The sequence below is a fragment of the Pimephales promelas genome, chromosome 21 (genome assembly GCF_988280905.1).
Source record: "Pimephales promelas chromosome 21, fPimPro1.hap1.1, whole genome shotgun sequence".
Lineage (NCBI taxonomy): Eukaryota > Metazoa > Chordata > Actinopteri > Cypriniformes > Leuciscidae > Pimephales > Pimephales promelas.
In genome coordinates, this window is record NC_142789.1 from 21,863,623 (window position 1) to 21,887,477 (window position 23,855).

General features: G+C 34.5%; 1 protein-coding gene across 2 annotated transcripts in view; it reads left to right on the forward strand.

The window, feature by feature from the left end:
- ephb2b (eph receptor B2b) overlaps nucleotides 1-23,855 on the forward strand; it is a 169,259-nt gene that overhangs the window by 1,693 nt on the left and 143,711 nt on the right. Inside the window, exon 1 of one of the 2 annotated variants that reach the window (XM_089125336.1) lies at nucleotides 8,742-8,900. The exons of the other annotated variant lie outside the window; for it this stretch is intronic. The gene's annotated coding sequence lies outside the window, so the exon portion shown is untranslated. Of the gene's footprint in view, nucleotides 1-8,741; nucleotides 8,901-23,855 lie in introns of those variants that run through there. 2 annotated transcript variants of the gene reach the window in all.

A 23,855-nucleotide genomic window follows, 5' to 3' on the forward strand; every position in this document is an offset into this window, starting at 1 on the left:
ATGGCCTACTGTATATTAAGAGCATGTGTTTTCTGAATGAACATATAGTGCAATAAATGTTTTATTTGGTCACTTTTGTGTACGTTTTTACGGAATGAGGTAAGTGGAAACGGGTGAAAAGTGTTTACGATTATTGTAAATGTGTGTGCGTTTGGGGATGACATAAGAGAATGTTTTTTTTTTTACATAAAATATGATAACATTCAATATGCTGTAAGCTTGTATTCCATTCCATTTGTTAATGCCTTTATGCAGTTCTCTATAGAGCAGAGTTTCAGTAATGATGTGTTGTGTGTTTAATTCTTTCTTTCTTTCTATACAGATAAAGCTGATGATTCAAATCTCACTATGATTGATCATTTGGGCACTAGGCAAAGCCTGCGCATGTGAAATATGAATATAACAAGACACGCTAAAGTTAATGCAAATAAACCATTTTCAATGCAAAATTCACCTAGATAGCAAGCATTTTACATAAACCCAGGGTATTAGTGAGATTAAATATGATTTACTTTTTCCTACTGGCTTCAGTTATGTCTATCTGGTCCACTTCTTTCATCTGTATCACGTTTTGTTCTGTCATTTACAATTTTAAACTGAGAAATAAGTAAAGTGTAAGCAAAAAAATATTTAAAAGCTATATTCACTATTGCTACATGTAAAAATCATGCATGATCTGCCGTTATTTTATAAAGAAAATATTTTGGTCACACTCAACATCAACATCTGTCATTTATTTCCACTCTGGAAAGGAACTGCTACTGAAAATAGTAGTTATGCCCATTGCATTAGCATAATTCTGTTAAGCACAACCAACATCCTTACATTTTTTTCTATTGGAGCTGCATAAACCAAAATGCAATAAACACATTTATTTCAACATGAACTAAATTGAACTTACCCCTAATTGAGGTTTAGGAACTCTCTTCTTCTTTGATGATGATGGAGTATTCACATTCAATGCTCTCTTGTGTTCAGCTAGCTTACTGTGAAGTCACGACAGATGTTGGTATCATGGTCATGAATAAATCCAGCTTGCACCAGACGCAAGATTCTGGATTATCTGCCATCTGCAACATCTGCCAACATTGGAGAACAGGCAGCACAAATATTGAGCTGTAGTGTTACACAGCAAACCATGTCACTATGGCCTAGCAGGCAATGCTGCTTAATTAGTATTTGGACACTTCAGCTAAATTAAAAGTGTATGAAATGCATTGCATGACAAAATATTAAACCAAGATACAATCTATTTGTATCTAAGGCAATTACACTTTATTATAGGTTCTCAAAAATATTGAGTAATTCATTCAGTTGACTTTGTTTTCCATAGAGATTTCAATTGTAATACAAGTGCATTTTTTTTTTATTGTTAAAGGGATTCACCATAGTCGTTGGAGAAATCGATACCTTGAGTCTCACAACGCAAAACTTTCAATATGTGATTTGTGATTGAAACATGAAGAATCACAATTTGTTATACTGTTCATGAATGGAACAATTCAGTCATGAATTGAGAATAATTTACTCACTAAGTCGTTTCAAACCTACTTTCTTCTGCAGAACACAAAAGTTAATATTTCTGTATACTGTGATAAAGGAAAGCAAAAAAATAAAGGATTAAGCATGAAAAAGCTAAAAAAAAATAACTCTTTGAATTAACATAAAAAAATCGTGGAAAGGTGCAATTCTGTTATTCCAATTGAATGCACTTGCGTTGGGTCAACTTAATGTATTAAAGTTGATTCAACTTATTTACTATGGTTGGGCACAGCTTGATTTAATATTGTCAGTGAATTTAAAAAGGCTCCATGACATGATTCAGGTACTCAAATTCATAATATTCATTCATCCATCCAATAAAATGTATTTTAGTGTCTCACTAATACATTTCTAGACCATAACTAAGTATTAGCTACCAATAGCAATTGTTAGCATCTTAATTTATAAGATCAATCAACACTCTAAAAAATGATGTGTTGGATTTACTTAAAATATATATGCACCATTTTTGCATCATACTTTTTAAGTAATCCCAACTTGGAATAATTTTACTTAAAATTAACAAGAAAATCTTTGTTATATGTACTTAATTATTTGAGTTCACGCAACATTCTTTACTTAAAAATGTATGCATCACGTTACATATATTTTTAAGTAAAGAATGTCACGTGAACTCAAATATTTAAGTTTATTTTATGTAAAATTATACCAAGTTAAAAATTTACTTAATTAAATGATTACGGATTACTTAAAAAGTATGACGCAAAAATGGTGCATATATCTTTTAAGTAAATCCAACACAGTGCAGGCCATGTGAGATCAAAACAAATCTTAGTTCTGTTTACTTAACATTTAAGCTCATTTATATATAAAAAATAAGACAATTAAATCAGTTGAACCAACCATTTTAACTTATTTTAGATCTTCAGCTTACATGTCTTAAAATAAATTAAACATGCAAATCACACACAATAAAGCATTTCACTTTATTATTTATTTTTTACCCAAAACTTTTAAATTGCATCTTAAAATATATTAAAATAGAAAATAGTTGTTAAAATAATAATAATAATAGTCACAATATTACAGTTTTTTCTTGGATCAAAGAAATGAAGGCTTGGTGGGCAGAAGATATATAGGCCTATATATTTATTTTTTTCAAAAATCAATAAAAAACAATTAAATGTAACAAATTAGTCCATTATTAAATGCCTATAAATATAAAAATTTGTCTATTAATATCTATTAATTTAAACAAAACAGAAGTTAATTAATGACTTTTGTCCAGAGGTTTTGAACGAATCTCTTCAGTAACTACTGCAAAACAGTAAAGATCTACAATCTTTATTTGAAGCTAAACTTTTGTTTAAAGGGTATTTACTTATTTTGATAATAATTTTGAAGGTTTAATTTACTGAATGGTGCTGTCATTTAGGAATAATATTGTGCTAGAATCAAGATTGCCATTATTTAATGATAAATTGTGCACACGGAGCTGTAGGCAATGTGTTTTTGAATGTAATATTTATGTTAACGTTAACCCGCGCCCAAAGCCCCCTTCCCCACAATCCATGTATAGATAGAGAATATGGGAATTTGTAAATATGCAAGGTACATTTGTTTTATCCAAAAACAACTCGCTAATAAAGTAGGCCTATAATCTAGGCTATCCGTGGGGGAGAAAGAGCCGTCCGAATTGGTAACCGAACGCATCAAACACGTCGCGTCTAGTTAGATGCTTGAATCTTCCGCAGCCCGCTCAAGTTCAAATTTTTCTACCGAGGAAGACTTTCGCGGCAAACGAGTCACCCAATTCGCGACGCCCGGCGCGAATGATGCGTCTTCGCGTCTTTGCATTGACTATGAATGTAATCTGCTATCGCAAGTAATTAAATTCACGTTCTGTGTGAACACACCATTAATGCATAAGCCAACATCATGGTCATATATTTTGAAAAAACACAATATACTCTTCAAATACTCGCGTGCAAAACACTATTTCATTCATTAACATGTAGACAAACGTTTACATTCGTAAGTAACACGTTTCTAATTGTTGATGCACAATTTGTAGCAATTCTGAAATTCAGTTAAAAGTAAATTTCTTGACCAAAAATGCAATAAATGATCATGTGTAGGCCTAAGTACAAAAAATAAGCTTACCTCTTCTCAACGTCTTCACATGTGCTGTGAAATAAAATGGCTTAAAATTTTTGTCTGGATAGGCATCACGGGAAATTGCATATCACGTGGCTAATATAGTTACTTAAAATGATATGCTAGATTTACTTAATTTTGACGCAAGTTGACATGCCTTATGTATTTTTAATTTTATTTATACATACATTTAAGTGCACCTAGTAACTTATATTTTTGTGTTACACACACTATATATTTTAAGTAAACGTTGAAAAGTTATGAATACTTAATTTTTTATGTTTGATCCAATTACTTTTATAAGTAATGGTTGTTCAGCCAACGAATCGTTTTTTAGAGTGAAAACAAAACATCAACCAAAGCATTTACTGAGAATATTGCTGAATTGACTAAAATCATAAAATGTGTCTATTTTTAAAGTACAATCAACTTAAGCCATTTCGACTTCAATTACATTAAATCGCCTTAAAATGGGTTGAATCTTGTATAACTCTATTACTAAAATTGCTTAACTTATTTTGATTATTTAAAACAAAAACATATGTTGTCATAACTTATTGATTATATAATTTTTTACAGAGGGTATCATGTTCAACTACTCAGCAGTGATCGTTTCAGAACCCATATGGGTATTTTTTGAGACAGTACACGATCTGATGTGTGTATAGACATCCATAGCTAAAGTTTTGAATAATGTATATCTCTGTGGTCGTAGTGAGTCATGCTCATTAGCCTACAAGGGTTCTAGATCTGCAGATGAACTAATATTCAGACCTATGATTCAGATGCATGCAATTTGACTGGTTATGGCAAAGATTTTCATAGCACAAGAGACCTTCAAAAAGCATTTATGCTCTCTCTTTTTACACACTTGACAGTTAATTCATAAGATAATCAAATCCATCTAAGGATTTCCGAGAATCACACAATCAACCAGCTGTTATAGACAGAAAAATCACTAACAGAGGTGTTGATGCATAGATTGATTCAAAGGCAATGTGGGAAGATGGGAAATTCATTCTACATTGTGTTATTACAAAAGCTATCAAGACAATAACATTGCAAATTATCCAAGGGGTGTCACATATAGTTCACATCTATACTGTTCAATTCAATCATGATTTTCATCACCAAGTCACATGGATGGGTTTATGCATTCCTATCATTGTCCTCATTGATTTAATTGTCTTGCCAGAGAAGCATTGCTAAAAATATAAAGAGTCCTGGTCAATGATTTGACCATCTGCCATTCACTCTGGGCTTTATTTTCTCCTGGCTCATTTTACAGGTGGACCGAAACGAAAACAAATTATAAAACCGCATGCTCGTGTGAAAATGGCAATCAATATTTTTGTACACAATTACACAAAGATTGTCAGCATGGGCTCTTTGTTCCAAAATTATTGTACATGATGTACAAATGCATCATTTGCAGCCTGCTATAGCCATTTGTAATTTACTAAAAGAGAAGATGGACCAATCATGGCCTGGTTTTGTAAAAAGCAGGTTTTTTTTTTTTTTTTTTAAGAGAGAAGAACTTTTCAAACCAAATAATGTTTCCAATTTTAAAAGTAAGTAGATGCAGTCTCTTTGGATTCTGGATTCTAAAAAGCTTGAAAGAGATGAATAAGGCTTTATACCTGGTCCTGGAATTAAAGAGGCAACAGGGTGGCTGTCAGATTTAGAGCATGAGGGAAAAAGAAAAGAAACTGAACCAAACTGGACCTTGTGAAATGATAACAAAAATGCAATATTTAAACCTTCTGTGAAATATAAAGGCATAACATGAACATATACTCTCTGGATGAGCTTTGAAACTATAGTGGGGTGTGTGAAATACATAAATGTGTTCACACACTTGGGCAGAATAATCAGGTTATTTAGTATAGACTATGAGGGTTGCATAAGTTTGTCATCTACTTCCGTACTGTGATTCCCACAATGCATTGCAACGTGACAACATGATCCCTTTCATTAATTCTTTCATTAATTACTCCCCTTCATGTATTTCCAAATTCATAAGACTTGCATTCATCTTCAGAACGCAATATTTTTGATTAAATCTGATTCTGAGAGATTATGTCCCTCCATTGACAGCTACACAAGAACTAACACATTTTATACCTCACATAAGTTCATAAAGAGATCACAAAACTAATCCATGAATGGGCTCTATGCACGGCGTTATTTCCGGTGAAGGATTAAGGATGCTCGATAACTTCCGCCGATCGTAGAGTCCAATGCAATACCGAGAATTTATATTGAATTTTATACTCCATGGTTATACTAATGAAACGTTAGTCACAAAAACAGATAAAACAGACACCCCTCGTTGTGTTTATGCTTCTTTTTAAAATTATATTAAATAAACATAACTATATATAAAATTACATCTAAACGTATGTACGTTTCGTTTCAAAGACGGGAGGACAGTAAATATTGAAGACTCTGCCATAATCCCGTTTTCTCCGGTTTTCCTCCGCTTTAATCTACACAACCGGAAATGGACGAGCATCCTTACGTCAAATGCGGAATTTATGCGTGCATATAGCCCATTGAACAGTTTGGTCAGTTTGGAACAGTTTTTTTCTTTAGAGACTCAATCGCTTTATATTATGAACAGATTTAATTTAGGCTTTTATTCACCTATAAACATATTCGTCAACTCGCACATCAGTTATGTTAAAAGGAAGCCCAAGCATGTTCGCTTGACGTGCAAGAACCAATGAGGTTCATTCTTGTGTTGCGCAGCAGTTTGAGTTTCGCACAGCGAGAGGTGAGTTCTCGCGCGACAAAGAGTTCGGTTGAGCTTCTGTTTATGTGAACAAAAGCTTAAATTCAGCTTTCCAACATATGCGATCGAGACTCTTCAGAAATTTTCGACTAAACCACACAATTCATGATTAGTTGAAACTTTGTAAAATTACGATCTCATTATTAACATTTCGAAGCATCAAAGTTTCAGTTGCAGCTGGTAAATTTCTGGACGTAACGAAAGCTCTCAGATTTTCATTAAAAAAAATCTTCACGTCTTCCGAGGTGGGTTTGGAACTATCAAGAGGGTGAGTAATATCAGAATTTACATTTTCGAGTGAACTCTATAACTTTATTTCGTGCAGTTTTGACTTTACCGATTTACGTTACATAACAGACAACTACACTGCATGGCAGCTGTAAACATAATAACATTTAGGGCACTGTAAATTCGGTTAGCCAGTCTTATTATGTCAAATGTTCAACCAAACAAACACACACCTAAAATAAGCCCAACCTGTTGCACAATTATTTTGACCCCTCTCATAAAAAACACGCATTTTGTTGTAGTAAACTACAAATATGTAAAAAATTATATATTTCCATTTGAACTGAGCGCTTCAATTGACGTAACGTTACCTCGAGCAGATGCATGGCCTAATGACCTAGGCAAGTGAAGAAGAATCTTGTTGTATTTTATTTAAATACTGTTTATTGCGTACAATTACATTTCAACGGTCAGAAATCATAATAATAATATAAAATATAATTATATATAATATAGATATAAATAACCAGAAACAGAATGAAAACCACTGGTCTAGGGCACATACCGTATGATCTGATAAGTAGAATCTGTCCATGTGTGTTTTTGCAAAACGATGTGATGTACCACCAGCAGATGGCGTTCAAAATATATATTTTAATACAAAGTAGGATCTAAATGGAAAACCTGGTTATGTGCTGCCCCTTAGAGGGAACATTCTGCATCACCCTTCAATATTACATCAAATGATAGTTCTCATCATAGCTTTTTTGAACTTTGTTTGACACACCCAAATTACCTCTAATGTAACCAACCTTTTTAAGTTTTCACAAAATTGGTTTACTTAATTGAACTTGAATGGTGGGTGTGCATTATCTAAGAGAAAATTAACTTGTGTTTGGGAGTATCCCTACTTTTTACCCCATGTAAGATCTTTTTTCTTTTGTGACCGGTGTCAAAAAAAAAAAAAAAAAAAACACTGACTGAAACCTTGTTTTCCCCAGTCTATTGCACATTTCTATTTATATCATTCATTTATTTATTTCAGTAAGGATGCATTAAATTTATCAATGAATTTATTAAAGTGTTACGACATTTATAACGTTACAAAATAACATTTGAACATTAATAATAATAAGAAATGTTTCTTGAGCAGAAAATCCACATATCAGAGAATGATTTCTGAAGGATCATGTAACCCAGCAGTAATGATGCTGAAAATTCAGCTTTGCCATCCCAGGAATATATTACAAGAGTCATTAAAAAGCTATTTAAAGTTATAATCATATTTCATAGGATTACTGTTTTGTCTGTACCTTTCTTTCAAAAAATCTTACTGACCTCAAACTTTTGAATGGTAGTGTACTTGCATTGTGCAGCTTATGCAAACAAATACAGTTGTTTTTGAACCTTAAGGGAATGCAGCGGTTTAATACGCATTATAAAGCAGATATCATATGATATTATTGATAAAACATAACAAACGAATATCTCTAGTGTAAGAACTAAAAGAAAGCCAAACAGTCAGAGACTGACTAGGACACTTCATACCCTGAAGTGACCAGGGAAAGTCTAGACATTAATCCAACGCAGCATGTTTGATTTAGGCGATTGCCCAAAACCATTTTGTTGGAATAAAAGCATGTGACCATGTGATAGCATATTATAATTTCAAAAGCTATGCAAAACATTTCAAGACTCTCACGATATCCTGATGAACAGAATATATCAGTATATAAAGTATGAAATGAACATACGTTATGGAATGCAGAGCACATAATCACGAGTTGAAGAAAAATAAATGTGTTTTGTCATTTCAAGTAATAAGCATTCTGTCTGTAAAGATTCCCAGCCATTTGGGTTATAGCAGAATGTCTCATAGTATTTATTTTCAAGCGTTTTTGGAGAGCAGACTGGGTCGTTTGAACATCCCCGAGGGTGACCTATCCACCAGAGAATGCATGCAGAGTCAGCCTCTTCCTAACCGAGCGCCTTGTGGTTTTTCACCAATGTCACTTCTCCAGTCAACAAATGCATGCCTGACATTTTCCCCTTGAGTCCAGAAGAACTTGAAAACAGAGCTGGCTGCTTTGCATTTCCTTACAGTCATGTTCTAAATGTTTTATTTAGCATGTATGCACCACGGCTTGGGCACAGCTGTCTTCTGAATTTTCCGTCACTAATCAAATATTTACAATCAAGATGTAACCGTAGGGCTAAGGTGAGTGAATAAAACATTTCCGTTTTGGGAAACTTTTTGTATTGCTTTTTTGCATTAGATATTCCATCACTTCAGAATTCATTGAGACTAGTTTCGTGTGAGTGTTTTAGTGTTGCGCGAGAATGCCTAAACATTCAGCGTAATCTTTTTAGAGCCGCTGAAGCGGAAGAAAACACTCAAAACACCATTGCCACTTGTCTTTCAATAGTGCACAATGTTTTCACCCATGTTGGCCTCCCGCCTCATGCCTCAGTAGGTTATTGTGAATGCTGTGTTTGTCGCCCGCAGTGTCTGCTGCCACAGATTCTAAAATAACGAGAGGGCCTCTGCCTCTCGCTTTTCGTTCTTGGGGCAAACAGAACAGACCACCTTCGCTTTTGAGTGTTCCTCACGCTGATTGCCTGTGCCTCTTGTTTTCATCCGGTCGCCTCGACCTCCAACCCGTTTTCAGCCCTCCGTCAAGAGTGTGGCATTTTGACACGGCGTGGCCTGTAGGAACCCACAAAGCAGCACGACCGATACGTCTAGGTCAGATGACGGCCATCAAGCCTCCTTTAAATGTGTGTGCGTGTGTTTGAGAGCAAGAGAGAATAGCGAACAGGCCCTGTACTGTCGTTTTGTGTGTAACGTCCATCATACTATTTGTATGGCATGCAAAGGGGTGGAAATTCCATCTGTTGTGAGTGCCTCTTCAGGCTTCATGCCTATTTCGCTGATGATGTTGTGCAGATTCATTTACTGAATTGACCCAGAGTGTCTCAAACCCTTTCATACACACTGTGTAGCCCACTGAAACAAAGCAAGACTGAAGAAATCTAATTTACACTTTGGGAATGTCATGAGCATTCTCTTTTTTCTTTCTGCTTTTATAATTATTATTATAAAGTAATAAAACTACTGGCATTTGCATAAACATTTTTTTTATATTCGATTAAATTTGCTAATTCTAATTTTAAAAATTTTTAATAATGATACAATTAATAATTATTGGGTACACTTTACAATAAGGCTTAATTTGTTACCATTAGTTAGTCTTATACACTTTACCATTACACTTACCATTAGTCGTATACACTTAAAATCAAAACTTTTATGTTAACATTAGTTAATGCACTGTGAACTAACATGAATATTAAAATGAAGTAACATCCTCATATGCAGTTCCCTTTGATCTGTTTTACTTTTAAATATTAATGAATGCTTATTAATTTAAGGAATTGGTTTTTATGAAAAAGTCTTCCAGGAAAGCTTTGGCACTTAATGTATTTTATTATAACCTGATTATTTAAGCAATGAAATATATGACATTATCAGAGCTATGCGTGTCATTTTAGGATGTTTGTTTGAAATATCTGGTTGGAGATTAAGTAGTAAAATGATTTAAAATTCACATAACTGTGATGAAACTAATTCATGTAACTTTATTTTTAAAATGTGTATGATAATGATGTAACATGTAGACATATTTGAGTCATAACAATGTATTTCACATAGGACTGACTTCTTGAACACACAAATCTTAAAAGAGTAGTTCACTTTTAAAAAAACTTTTGCTGATAAAATACTTAACCCCATGTCATCCATATATAATGGACTTCAATGGGAACCAAACGGTTCAAGGTCCAAATGAGAGTTTCAGTGCAGCTTTAAACGACACCAGGCGATGTATTAAGGTCTTATCTAGGACCCTTCGAGTCATGACTCACAAAAAGATTTGTTTATTTTGATGAACGAGTTTGAACAGGAGCGTCACGAACGCTCATCAGAGCAAGGCGAGCATTTGTGCTTATAAAACTTAAACTTTTTTATTTATTTTTGAAATGACCGATCGTTTCACTAGGTAAGACCATTATTCATCTTCTGGTGTCGTTTAAAGCCCTTTGAAGCTGCACTGAAACTCTCATCTTGAACCGTTTGGTTCCCATTGAAGTCCATTATATGGAGTAAATTGTGGAATGTTTTCATCAAAAAACCTTAATTTCTTTTCGACTGAAGAAAGAAACACATGGACATCTTGGATGACATGGGGATGAATAAATTATCGCCAAAAGTTCTTTTTTAAAAGTGAACTACTCCTTTAAGCCCAAAGTGCACAGTGCAAAGCCCAAAATGAACAGTACATTTGACAAATGTTTACAATGACACTCACATGAAATGAAGAGTCAGTGGAACGGAAAGCTGTTTTATTTGACGTAATATGGGCCGCACCACTGGCGTGGAAGCGCTTCTTGCTCTTTTCACATAGTGTAACCGGGCAGAGCAGCTAGAGGGGGGTAAGAGAATCAACAGGGGCCAACTAATATTCCAGAGTTCATAAGGCCAGCTCTCACCATTCAGTCACCCCTGATTCGCGCCCGTTATCCAGTCTGGCATTGGGCCAGCGGGAGGGCATCATCAGGGCAGCCTCCTCTTTTGCAGAGAACAATGCAGCCTAGAGCAAACATTAGTTACATACATGCACTCATGTACAGGCGCGCAAGCATGCACATTGAGGAAGCGTGCGGATATTCCCTAATGCATATGTGCACTCTTGCACTCCAGATTCTTTTTTCCAAGGACATTTGCATCAATGCACACGTTCATAGACACATGTTGATTAAACGCATATGGCGAAGCCTTTTTTAAAAAAATTTTAGGAATGGCTAGCATACCTAATCGAAGTAAACAGAAAATTATAGACATTAAGAATTTCAATACATATTCAAAAGGACATTACAGCAAGCTGTTCTTAGAGCTTTTCAAAGCTAAGTGAGTGTGAATCAAAACATGGTCGGGGTGAACTGGTTCATCTCTGTTTCTTATTTATAAAACTCTTTGAAATGCCAGCTCTTACTGTCGTAGTTATATAACTTTCCTTGTTTTTTTTAAATTTTTTTATGATGGACCCCTGTTAAAACACCCACAAAGCATATCTGTTTTGTAATGTACTGGTATTTTTTATTTATTTATCCAATATTCTTTATTTAGTAGTTTCATATTGTATCATTGTCCAGGAATAAATAAAAAATACTAATATTAGTAGTAATAACAATATTTTAATATTAATTGTTTTATTATTATTATCTGTAGACATGCAAAACACTCACCACCACCTCAGAGAGCAACTAGTTGTGGGTGTGTCCCATTTTTTCTGCAGGAACTATTAATGATTAAGGCTGAGGTTTAAGGATGGGCTTTGATCAGTACTCAGAATAAAAGCGCAACAGCTGCTTCCAGGAGCGGGGGATTGACCAATTGCGCGTCCAAGAGAACTATGTTGTGCTGTTGTCTGGTGACCTGTGCATTTGTCCACAGGGCAATGGAGGCAACAGACTGAACAACAATGTTAAGACAAGGTTCACATACCTTGTTAAAATGAATTCAGCTGAAGATACGCATTTAGAAATGTATTATTTTGTGTGATTTTTGTGGCAGGGGTTTTGAATGTTGATTTCAGATCCTTACTTTGCCATGAATTAGGATGTTGAATATTTAATTTTCGAGCCCGTTCTCATCGCAAGGCGTCATTTACGACGCTTTTGCCAAAGTGTAGACATCCAACGCACATGGCACCTTTTAGCGTCAAATGAGACACAGATATATATGGGCCAGAGGGCGCCTCCTAGTGGTCTAACCCTAACCCTACCCCAGACCTAAACCTATAAGCGAAGTGTCTCATTTGACGCTAAAGGGTGCCATGTGCGTTGGATGTCTATGCTTTGGCAAAAGTGTCGTCTATGACACCTTGGGATGAGAGTGCGTTGAATTTTTGCCTCCAAAAAAAAAAAAAAAAAATTCCAGTATCTTCATATTTTTGTTATTCCAAGATTATATACAATGCTATAAAATGAGTTTTTATATAATTTATATATTATTTCGGAAGTACCATTTTATGTGTTTGTATTTGTTTAGTACTTTTCAAACAATCTATCAAGCGTCTAAAAAGACATAATTATAGTTGTGACAAAATATTTACAGCTCTTATATTATTCTGTATAACGGTCGGTCATATGTGCATTCACAACTATATTCATAGGCCACATAATTTTGTCTTTTGACATTGGTTTTAGATGTGCTTTATGTATTAGTTGCTAAAACTGGCTATTATGTCAAAAATGTCACTTATCCCCACATAATTAATGTTACTGCTGTGCGATGTCTTATAGTTTTAAGTCTCGCTTAATACATGTTCTGTGTGCTTAGCACTTACATCATTTCAGAGTGGCAGTGTTTTTCTAGAAATTTCTCAAACATTCATGAGCTTCCATAACAGATTTTGCATGTCAGCGTTGCCCTTACACACATATCTTGAACTAGCTTCACCTAGATAGATAGACAGATAGATTAAAAAAATAGAAGAAAGAGGTTTGTGTGAATGAATAATTCACTTGTTTAACACCACCACAAGGGATTTTTGCCCGTTTGAGAACTCTTGACTCCAATTAAAAAATTAGACAAGGATAACGATAAATAATGCCATCCTCAAAGTCATGTATTCACTGGCCGCACTGAGAATAATTACAGATAATGTAGTGATGTGTTGGCATGCTTGGAATTTAGATCACTTCTGTGGTTGACCTTCAGCAAGTGTTGCTAATTTGCATGTTGTCCTTGGTTTTCTCCTAATGATATACTGATGCATTATGCTTGTGGAAACTGTTGTTGTTGTGTCATTCTGCTCCCAAGTTCATGATGATGTGAATCGGTATGTATTGTACATGAATTTGGACATTAGCAATGGTCTTGATTCACTAAACTTTACTCGTGACTCAATTATAAAGTACAATGTAAATAGTGGTATGTAAATGTAAAAAATTCTCATTTAACTCTTGAATTTAGTATTGTTTATCAGTGTAACCTTATGTATTTAGGTTGATTTTAGTCATTGAAAATTCAATAAAATCAATTGTGTAAATGAGTTATGAGAAATGCACTTTTAAGCAAGATGTACACTACTGTTTAAAAGTTCAGTAAGTTATTTTTTAAAAAGTTTCAAATGCTCACCAATTTATCATTATTTGATTAATATAATAAAAGCAGTAATACTAAAATAGTAAATTAGTTTTCTATTTATTCCTGTGATGGCAAAGCTGAATTATAAGCATCATTACTCCAGTCTTCAGTGTCACATGATCCTTCAGAAATTATTCTAATATGCTGATTTTCTGCTCAAGAAACTCTTCTTCTTCAAACAGTTGTGCTGCACAAAATTTTAATATTATTCACATTTTCTTTGATGAATAAAAAACATTTATATATATTTTTCTTCCATTGAATTTATGCAAAATTGTTAAGGTCTTTACTTACACTTTTGAACAGTTTAATGCATCTTTGCAAAATAAAAGTGTCAATTCCTCAAAAACTTATACCGATCTAAAAAAAAAAACCCTGCTGAAATCTTATAAACAGAAAATACAGAAATTAACAGAAAAACAAAATTTGTATTTTTTTTTATTTTAAATTATATTTAATTTCTAAATGCATTTTTTTTACTTATGACACAAGATGTTTACCATATACCTTTTTTAAACAAAAAAACAAACAAACAAAAAACATACAAAAAAAAAGACAGAAAAATAAGGTTCCAATTACGTACATTTCCACTTGCATTTTGGATTTTTTTATGAGGACTTCTATAGGACAGCCCTATAATACGGTCATCTTATGAAGTGCAATCATTACTAAACTAGGGAGCTGATTAAGACACACCCTGCGGCCGTTGTGGAGCTGCTTGTCATTTTAGTGACCCAACTTCCGCAAAATATACCCTTAGAAAATATTTAGCTGTGTTTAGTCTACCCATGGACGATAGCATGCGATGTTTACCCTGCAATTCATTCAATTCTGCCGTACATTCAAGGTAGAGCAGACAAGAGTCCATGAATACAAAGGGCAAAATACTAGGTCCATGGTTTTATTTTAATGGCTACTCATTACACATCATCGGTCTCTGAAGTTACAGAGGGAGGACCCTGCAGGATGACAAGGCGAAACTCCCGCTGATAGGTTTGCGTGAGTCTGCCGTTGGCCCCACCGTAAGCAGGCAATGCCGTTCAAGGCGCATTAGGCCAAGACAGATTGAGTCCAGGCAATGACCCAGAGCAGGAGGGTAGCATAGTATGGCGGGTATTCTTAACCCTTAACTGGCCCTTAGAAACGTTCATGCACACATTTCTTGTCCCCTCCTCTCAGTCTCCGCCGTGTTCCCTCCGCCTCGCTCTCTCCCAGATCGCTGGCTGTCTGTCCTCCCACAACCCATGATAGGGGGGAAGTGTTCATGTTCCAGATATTAAATTACTCATGAAATATTTGCTTGTGCTCCAGGCTTTGCTGCTCCTTGCTCAGAACACTCTCCACTTAGCCCTTTTCCGGCTTCTCAGAGTGCTGGCGTGTGGCACCTCTCCTCAGAAAGTCAATTTTTCCCATTTGGAGCAGTGGCATTAGAGGAGCGCTTCGGCTCACATTAGCATCAAACCTCAAAATCTTACCACCTCGCCCCCTACACACTAATTTTTTTTTTTTCCTGTCCTCAACTTCTATTCACTGACACCTTCACACTTCAGATAAGATGCTTCCCCTAAAACAAGACACTCGGGAGGTGACCTCTGCGTGATTCTGAAATGAAATCCTTCATGCTCCCGTGCACTTGAAAGCACCAGAGAGTTCCATCTCTGCTCAGTGAACCTGAACAATTCTTTAAAGACTCAGCGCATGAGAGCTGTGAGAGGGAACACATTCGGTTTCTATCGGCTTAATTTCATTAGTGGCCTTAAACCAAAACTCGGCATTTCTGTCAGACTGTATATGCCCGGGTGGTGAATGAAGAGGCAAGAAAAGCTGGAATCATTGAAAGGTTTTGATGAGTAATTTACTGTTAATAAATCATAACTTTTCTGATTTACTGGTCTTTTAGGCTATAAAAGCTTATATTTTATACAGGTCAAAGGTTTGGGGTAAGATTTTTTTGGATGGTTTTACAATTTTAAAATAACGTTTCTATTTTAATACAGCTATTAAACATTTGATATGGATCAAAACCTTTCATCAAAGTTATACATGAATTTTGAACAATACCCGTTCTTGTCTTTGATGAACATTTTGATCCACTTGTTGACTACTGTATAACTTTTTTTTTTTTTTTTTTTGCCTGTGATGGCAAAGCTGAATTTTCAGTATCATTACTCCAGTCTTCAATGTGACATGATCCTGCAGAAATCCTTCTAATATGCTGATTTGCCGCTCAAGAAACATTTATTATTATCTTTTTTTTTTTTTTTTACTTTTTGTTTATTTGAATTTTTTTACAAAACATAACGACAATACATTATCTGGGGCAGGTAATAAAAAAAGAAGAAAAAAAAAACCCCAAACATAAAAAATAAAAATAAAAAAATACATATATAAATACACATATTTGTTTTATAAATAATTTTTAAAAAAAGTTGCGCTGCTGAATATTTTTGTGGAAACCATGAGTGATTTTTCTTTTTCTTTCCAGGATTCTTTGGCAAATAGAAAATGATTTCAAAAGAACAATACATTTTTACAAAACATTTGTCAAAAAATGAAAGCCTTTACTGTCACTTTTAATCAAATGCATCATTGGTTAATACAATTCATCATTTCTTTAACCACAGCTTACTGAACCTAAAATTTTAAATAATTGTATATTATTTAAAAACAAATATGACCTTTGCTGTCAATCATTTTAGTGAATCTTTAAAAAATATTTTATTATATAAATAATGTATGTGTGTGTGTATATATATATATATATATATATATATATATATTGGTTTTTACTTTAAAAAATCTTTAAGATGTAGTCTTCATTTGTACATTTATGAGCCAACCATAATGTAATAGAAAGAATGACACCTTGACTGTCCACCATGGTTGCATCTATCACCCTGTAGTCTACGCTCAATTGGAGTCAGGTCCGAGTTGGCGTGAAAATTCACAAAATGTGACATCATTTGCGTTCTCGTCTACTTGGGCTTGTATCCGTACGGCAGCCATGAGTAAGCAGCGGCAAACACTAGCAGTAGTGTTTTAAATGGACTCTACTGACGGACAGAAGCGACCAGCCTCTAGCACAATCCAGATACCCATGGAAACTCCTCGTAAGTTAAAAAAACGTATCTAAAAAAAAAACTGAGACTGGCTGCAGTTTCTCTAACGGCCACTGGTGTCAGTAACGGTTATAAATTTAACAAAATTTGATTTAACATGACATAACATAATCAGCTTATCGGTATCAAGAATCATTTTAATATTGGTACAACCTTAAATGAAATCAATTTAAAGTAGAAAGTAGAAATAGATACTTACTAGTTTTACAGTAACTTAAATATACTCCCAAGTTAGCACCAGCTAAATGCATAATCGATACAAAGTCTGAAATGCTCCAATTACTATTAATGCATAAGTAATCAAAGCATAACTTCCATAACATTAATGCATTTTCCCCTTTAATTGAAGTTGTTGTTAGTGAAAATATATCTGGCCTCTGAGAGCGCGCAGTAATAAAAGTGTTCCTGTATTTTGACTTGACATGGTGCTGCTGACACCAAGGTCGTGGGTTCATTTCCCAAGGAAAACCTTATGATTAAATTATAACTTGAATGCAGTGTGAGTTACGTTTTGCAGACACCTAGATTTTCCAGATGCGTAAATTAAATGTAATGAGATCTTAACAAGGTCGAATGTGAAGAAAACCTTGTCCTATAGCACTATTGTGGTGCCTTTGGAATGCATACAGGATGTTAAACAAGAAATGATACTCTATTGCTCTAAGAAAAATTAGAAAATTGTTGGAAAATACGCTAAACATACAGTATGTCCTTGGCCGGCCCAGCACATTTTAAAATGGACCCTAAATGTAGTTTAAACAGCTGTTTAACAGATTTCAAGACCTACTTGGAGAACAAAACTAATTTGTTCAGATGAATTGAATGACATCTCTCTAAATTTTGAGAGTTGATCGATGGTCTCCAGAAGTGGCTACTTTGATCGTGTATGAAAAATCTAATTACTGCTAATGACAATATCAGATTAGTTTAGTTCTGCACCTGCAAGCCTTTACCTCCCATCTGAAAAATATGAGCTATCCCACGTCTGGTTTTGGAATATTATTTCTGATTGCTTCCTCCCTGTCAGCGCGACAGAGAGGCTAAATGGGGGTCTCGGTGCTCAGCGTTCTCTGCAGACCTCATCCGCTCGCGCTTGCCAACTTCCAAGTCTCGTCCAGACGTTCGCATCTGTCCATTAAAAACTGCTGTGTGGCTGCCCTCTCTCTCTATGTTTCTATATTCCTTTTGGCCCTCGTTCACTGGAAAAGGTGACGATCCATTCACCCGTGATTATTACCAGCTCATTCATGAAATCTCCAACCAGAGGGCAGAGATAGGTAGTTGGACGTTTTGAGCTCAGGCTGCAGGGCGAGTGGACTCAACAGATGTGTATTTCATTGCGCAGGAATTGAAAGTGCGGCTTCTTTACATGAACCCGATTCCTAATCGTTGACCTTTGCCGTTTATATGTGTGGCGCTTTAATCTGCTTTAAAATTTAACATCTGCTCATTTCTAAGAGCTCCATTTCTTTCTTGGCCCTTTTTTTTCCAGTGATTACTTGTAGATTAGTGTCATGTTATATAACCATGTAAGTTGTTGTGTTTAGTGAATGTTTGTGCTGAGAAGTAAGTGTTTCCACCAGTGCGTTTAACCCCCATGGAAAAATAATTCTCTTTTTATAAACAAATCGCTGACATTCTCAGATGCAGACCATAAACCAAGAGCTAATGTTTCAACGTATGTATTAAAAACAGAGTACGTTAAACGTCATCCTTAAATTTCTCTACCATCTTCAAATAAAATCAGGCCCCTTTGGCGGTTGTATCTTTCTCTGTTGTGCTGTTCCAAAGACATGACAAATAAATCAAACTTATCTGTTCCCCTGCTGATCTGGTCATCCTCTGTGACTCAAAGCAGTTGACCAGATACCAGAAAAAATAATAAACCTTTTAATGAAAAAGGAAATCTATACATGGTCTCTCTGGAGAAAGGCAGTACGTGGACACAAGTGTGCAGTTTTTATAGTATTCTGGACTATTACTTAAAAATATGTTTGGTTGTTTTTGTTTTCCAAGATGGATTCCACATAAATGCAAATTAGTTAGAAAAATTTGCATTTAGTACATCTTACGGATCTTTTCCTGGAAAACAAGATGATATTATAAGACAAACAAATTAGATTTTATTTTAAACCTAAATAAAGGGGATAAAAATAAGGTTATTCACAATTTTTTACTTTATTATTTATTTATTTATTTATTATTTTTAAAATTAGAGAGATTATTTATCTGGAATCCATTAACTAGTACTTCAATATTTTTTTATTCTATAGCCTACTCTATTGTATTCTATACTTTTAATTCTATACTCTAATAATCTTTCTCACCAGTTCTGCATTTATTTGAACAAAAAATACAGAAAAACAGTAATACTGTGAAATATTATTACAATTTAAAATACATTTTATTTAAACATAAATTATTCCTGTGATAACAAACATTTTGAGCATTATTCCAGTCTTCAGAAATCATTCTAATATGCTAATTTACTGCCCAAGACACATTATCACTATGTAGCCCTCAATCGGGTCATGGGGTCTATATGACCCTAATCGACTTTTACTTAATAAAAAAAAGGTTCCCTTCATCTCAGTGGAAAAAAGATTTTGTGACTTTTCATACATTATCTATCTATACACACACAAATAACTGGGCTTGATTCGGTTGTTCTGAAGGTATTTAAAAAAAATGTTTACGCTTCTGGTCTTCGGGGTCATATGACCCCCACATTGAAATGAATGGGAAATGTGAAAGAAACTAAATATATTTTCTTCATGTGTCAAAAAAAGGCATAAATCTGAAAATTTTTACACAGAAATGAAGGCCTAGTACTAGAGCTTAAATGCAATGTATCATAAAAAAATGCTAATGGTGTAGTTGAGGAATTGTGTGGTATATGGATAAAAGAGTACTTTATATTTCTAAAAACACAGCATTAATGAATAGAGAAGTAAACAAAAAAATGATATATTATATGTATGATTAAAAATGTATATTTTTTGTACAATTACTCAATCGATTGTTAGGGTCGTATAGACCCCGAGGCCTAGAAGTGTAAATAGGAAATAAAGACCATTTGAAGGTTAAAAAGTTGTGCTGCTTAATATTTTCTGTGCAAACCGGGAATATTTTTATTCTTTCCAGGATTCTTTGACGAATAGAAAGTTAAAAAGAGCTAATTTATTTGAAATACAAATATTTTGTAACATTATGAATATCTTTACTATTAGTGTCCTTGCTTAATAAAAGTATTAATTTCTTTAAAAACAAACTCTAATACTGACCTCAAACTTTTGACAGTAGTATAAGTGGTTAGTCTGTGTGACCAGTGTCAGACGAGGCAAACTATGTCACACTGAACATCTTTATCATTAAAAATGAGAGCCTGGCAAATGCTATGAATCATGGAATACGGCTGCCCATCTGTCGGCAATCACTGGGATCTTGCTTTGTGCCAGTTTCTTGCATGCCGAACATCTTATTTTACTGTAGACGTGAACCTCTTGTTCAGCAGTTTGTCTTTACAGACACAGAATTTTATAAATAATGGGGCAAACTGAGAAATTTAAGTCCAAATGATTCCCTTTAGTGTACATATGTCTGATCGAGTACCAGTTACTGACTGCGTCTTGGGTTCACGTATTTAAACACAAAAAAAGAGAGATTAACAGCCCCCCTCATGCCTCCACAGATGGGATGCAGGCAAAATCTGATTGATTGATTGATTATGGCTAATGTTCAGATGTTTACGTCGCCATGGTAACAAGCAGATTGCCACAAACAATTCAATGTTATTGATCAGCTTTGGTTGTTCCTCTGATATTAGCACAAAAATGAATGCTATTGATTTACAATTTTTATGACTATGTATTTTTTTCTTCCCTTGGGAAATTTATCTTATAAAAACAAACACGCTTTTTATGATTTTGTGTATTTTCTTCTAAAGAATGTTTTTAACAAAGACAGGCCAACAGAAAAGCATCACGCTAACAAGTGTTTACTCGGATTCAGGATTTCTTTGTGCGTATTATTTTCATAAACACTCACATTAATGTGGCCCTGACCTGTCCATTGAGATAAGCCTGGGTAGAAGCCCGCTTTGCAGTGTAATTTATGACCCGAGTCAAGCCAGATTAGTCCTGATTGGATCGTCTGTGCCATATGTGACCTACAATCTGTACTATGCTTGTATTGGCAGGCTGAAGGGGTCAGCAAACTCCATGGGCAAAGGTTGTCATGGGAACGACCCCTTGATCATTCAGTCTGCTATTTTGCTGCCCCCGCTCATCTAGAGGCAGAATGATCCAGATTCTTGAATGTCAGTCTTCTATTCTTCTGCTCTATTTCCCAACTGCACCGCGCAAAGTAATACACACACAGTGGCTTATACACACACACAAAAACTCACACACACAATGATTCTAGACACACAATGAATAATTGGCAAGTTATTAAATTATTCAATTTTGTTTGTGTAAAGCTCTTTTGGCCTGACAAACAGTACATTTTTCAATCTACACTGCAAAATCCAATTAATACACCTTACTTGAAAAAAGCATGCAAACCGATTGCACTCAAAAAACTGAGTAAAGTGAAATAGGAATAAAATGTAGTACTAACAAGTGCATGTTTAGTAGTGTACACTTTCAAGAGAGTTCCAGTAACTTAAAATAATGTGTATACTATACTTGATCTTTTACTTTAGATGTACTCTAGTTGTGTATAAAGGATGCTGATTTGTTAATCATATTAAGATTTGTATATTTTTAGTATGATTTTTAATAGTATAAAAATGTTTTAATAGTTATAAAGGTGTATAATATTTTTTCATAATATCTATATTATAAAGTTCTTTATTTGTGCAATGGACAAAACTGGCAAAGCATCAGAGCATCAAAGGACTGTAAAAAAAGACAAGAAATACAGAATTCTATATTTTATTACAGAAAAATGAACAGGAGTTCAATCTTGAAAGAGGAATTTTCTATTATATAGTACAATCCAGTAATTATTCTTTTTAGAATATTTATTATTAAAGTTTCTCATTTACTCATCATGTCTATCATGTTATAGATCAAAAATGTAATCTCATTTTAAAAGTTTATTTTCCCAGATGTTTCAAATATGTTGTAATTATTAAATATCTAAACACAAATTCAATGTTAAAAACAATTAATCTAAATTGTGTTCTAAGATAGAGTAACCTTAATAATAAAAACTATTATAAATTAATTATTTTGAAGTATGACAGCTGGGGTGGAGGAGGAACAGGAGGAAATCTGGACAGTAATTCATGTCTAGGCACCACCTAAACACCTTGAAATTATTCTGAAAAAGCAATTGCTGCGGTTTTAAAGGGGCCGATCTCTGGCCTGGCCATAACACCGTCATCCCCATCCATTAATAAAACATCCTCTGAGAGCTCCCTAGCACAGCGCTGAATTTCTTTACAGTCAGTGTGGTACTGAGGAGCCCTGTAAGAAATGGCTGCACCCAGCCGCCCTCAGACCACGAAACAGTGATTAAAAATGAGAGTGTTCCACAGGCCTGACGGTAAATCGGGAAAATATCTTCCAGATGTAGTGCAGTAATAATCGTCTAAAGAAGAACAACAAGGAATGAATAGTTACTGAATTTGCAGAGAGTTAGTATACTGAGAGTTAGGAATCTGTTTGAAAGCGGTGAGCCCTTTGCATTTGCAAATTAATCGCACCAATGAGACAGTCAGTATCAGCCAAACTGTGTATTTGCTAAATGTAATTTTTAATGATCAAATGCATTGTCATTAAACACTTTTTATGTATATATGGAGATGTTAAATGTTGCACATCTTGGGCTGTTGGTGAAATATTTTCAAGATTTGTTATCACAACATTTTTTTCTTTTGTCAAATCAACTTAAATAATTTATTTAGTTGAGATAACTTATTATTTTGAGTTTTTGATGATTAAATTAATCTCCTTCATTGTATTAACTCACTTTTTCCAGTTCGATCAACTTAAAATTTTAAGGCAACCAGGTCACTTACTTTTTTAAGTTAAACCAACAATGTTTTTTTTTTACAGTGTAAGTTTATGCAAATATACTGGAAATTAATGGTTTGAATGAAACACAGAGTGAGCTGCCGTACTTTGAGGGGTGGAGATTATGTCAGAAATGGTCAATGCAGTTGGATACTGCGCCCTCGTACATTTAAAGTTCACAATCACAGTGGCAAATCCTAGCCACTAAATTCTGTTTACCAGTTCCATTTGGTGTTTTAGGTGCGGACAGAAATATATAGAGAAAAATAGTACAAATCAGCAAATTAAGATTAATGCTAAACAATATACTCTAAAAATGCTGGGTTGTTTTAACCCAACTTGTGTCAACTTTGTGTCAACGTCCCAACTTTGGGTCAAATATGGACAAACCCAAACGTTGGGTTAAAAATGTAATTAAAAAATGTAACCCAATGGCTGAGTTCGTCCATATTTGACCCAAAATTGGGTTAAAACAACCTAGCATTTTTATGTATTTATTTACTTCTTTTGATAAAGATCGATAAGTAAAACATTGCAGTTGTATAATAATAATCATCATTACAATCATTATCATTTATTCTATATAGCCTGCTAGAGACCTAAAAATAAAGCCACTGGTGGCAGCAACAATTCGCACACGTATCGTACAAGAGACTGAATGTGATTCAATGCCCCAATTTTTGTGTTTCAATCTTGGAAAGTTGGAAAAAAAAGATGGAAAGCGACCTTTGGTGCTGAGAGTGACATTTTTGGATTTAAAAGACGTCTAATAGCTGTCCAAACAAACACAGCCCTGACGTCCAGGCTAAAACAAGGCAAAA